Source organism: Lolium rigidum, chromosome 7 (genome assembly GCF_022539505.1).
Source record: "Lolium rigidum isolate FL_2022 chromosome 7, APGP_CSIRO_Lrig_0.1, whole genome shotgun sequence".
Classification (NCBI taxonomy): domain Eukaryota; kingdom Viridiplantae; phylum Streptophyta; class Magnoliopsida; order Poales; family Poaceae; genus Lolium; species Lolium rigidum.
The window spans coordinates 200,376,725-200,379,102 of NC_061514.1; positions in this window are offsets into that span (position 1 = coordinate 200,376,725).

Below are 2,378 nucleotides of genomic sequence, written 5' to 3' on the forward strand. Positions count from 1 at the left end.
AACGGTGTTTCAATGTTTAGAAACAAGGCATAGGGATCATAATTTCACTAGTGGACACTCTCAACAATGATATCATAATTGAATACATAAATATTATCTCTTCACTATGCTACTCTGAACCACTCTCCGGTTGGATAACAAGCACAAATTCACCGCGTAGGGCTGCATAAGCACTCCTTAAAGTTCGCGTTCCCAATCTATGAACGCCCCACGCTATCACTTTGAGCATACAAAGATGGTACTAACAAGACACCACAATTCATAAGTATTTCTGTCAATTAAGCTTAAGAGAGACACACACGGTATGCACACTGTCACCTTCACACCGTGGGACAAGGTGTCTCCGGAGATCGCATAATAAAACCACTTGAGTAGCATAATAGTTGAAGAATAACATCTACTTATTCAACTAGATTACAAAGCTCATGATCACATAAAGATCATACCATGAGAGAGAGAGATAGACCACATAGCTACCGGTAAAGCCCTCGTCCTCGGGGGAGAACTACTCCCTCCTCATCATGTGAGTCAGCAACGGCGATGAAGATGGCGGTGGAGTCGATGGAGATGGCTCCGGGGGCAATTCCCCATCCCGGCAGGGTGCCGGAACAAAGACTTATGTCCCCCAAAACTTGTCTGCGATGGCGGCGGAGCTACGGAACTGCTTCTTTAGGGTTTTCGCATCGAGAGGCATCTTATAGGCGGAAGGGCGAGGTCGGCGGGCGCCATGGGGGCCCACACAATCCCTAGGCGCGGCCAGGGGCTGGGCCGCGCCAAAGGCAGGTGTGGCCACCTCCTGGCCCTCCTTCATCTGTCCTCTGGACTCCATCTTCGTTACAGTAAAATAGGAACTTCGGCTTTTGTTTCGTCCAATTCCGAGAATATTTCCTGTACAACTATTCTGATATACAAAACAACAGAAAAAGGGAACTGGCACTGTGGCATCTTGTCAATAGGTTAGTTCCAGAAAATGCATAAAAGTGCAACGAAGTGTAAACAAAACATATAAAAATTGGTGTAAAACAAGCATGGAGCATCAAAAATTATAGATACATTTGCAACGTATCACTGCCCTCCTCCTCTCCCGCCCCCCTCCCGGGCGGCGGTCGAGGATCCGTCTGCCCCGCCCCGAGCAGCCGCCCCCGGACTGCCGCACCTCAGCCGCCGCTGCTGCCGGCCTCTGCCCCGGCCCTGGCCTTGGCCCCGGCTCTGGCCCCTGCCCCGGCCACAGCCCCGGCCCCGACGGCACCCCTTCCGTCGAACGACGAGGGGGAGGAGAGGGTTTCTGTGGCGGCATTCCATGGGAGGTGATGAATCGCCGGTGGAGGAAGCCGGGCGGCACGGCTACTTGGTCGGGGCGTGATGCTCTCCATTGGTAGCCATGGAGGATTCAATGGAGCGGTGGCGGCCTCCGCCCCCGCTGACGGTTCGGCGGTGGTACGCATGATCCGCACCGCCGTCCTCTTTCCTGGTGATCCGACAGGAGGGACTGGCGGTGTGGGGGCTGCTAGTCTTGCTTTGTTTTTGGTGGCGGTCCTCGGGTTTCTCGCAATCGAAGATGAAGATCTACCGGAGGTCAGTTTGCCTTGATCTGGTTGGAGAGATGAGTTCCGAAAAGCTCCGCCGGCGAATGGAACAATGCATCTTTTGCCTGGAGTTTGCTGGATCGGGTGGTATTCGGTCGCGCGCACCCATGTTTTTATTCCGGCCGTTTGGTTCTGGAGGGAGTGGCGTGAAGCACTATTCTGTGATGACATCGGGTGACTTTTTGGTCTATGGTGAAGTCAGAAGAGGGAATATCATGAAGGCCGGATTGGTGGACTAGCTAAAGGAGGTTTGAGTCTCCGTGGTGCTGAGGGATTTGCTTGTCATTCCGGGCTCCGCAGCATTGGTATGCATGTGGGGGTGGCAGCACTGGTGAAGTTCAGAGTCTTACATCTCAGGGTGAAAACCCAAGGTCTGGCCTTAACTGGTTGTACCTGGCAATGACCTTGTTGGAGTCATTGTTTTGAGAGTGGGGACTATCTCCAGAGTGAAAATCTAAGACCTTTGGTCGGGCGGTGATGGCGCTGATGCACTATTCCCTTCTTGAAGGCGTCGCTTTTGGAGAGTATGTATTTCAGGTGTTGTCACGGTGGTGGCTGTATTGTTGTTGCTAGGTCTGGAACGATGTAGCGGGACTTTTATTTCTTAGTTTTCTTTACTCTTTTTTGGTTGTGTGCATCCGTGCTGCCACTAGGGTGGGGCGTTGTTGCAGAGGCTGAGTGTAATTGGTATCTTTTGATATTAATATACTCCCTTTATCTAAAAAGATACAGAACGCATTGATCACCTTGCCGATGAAGTGTAACAACTTCTGCGAGTATGGTGTCCAGATG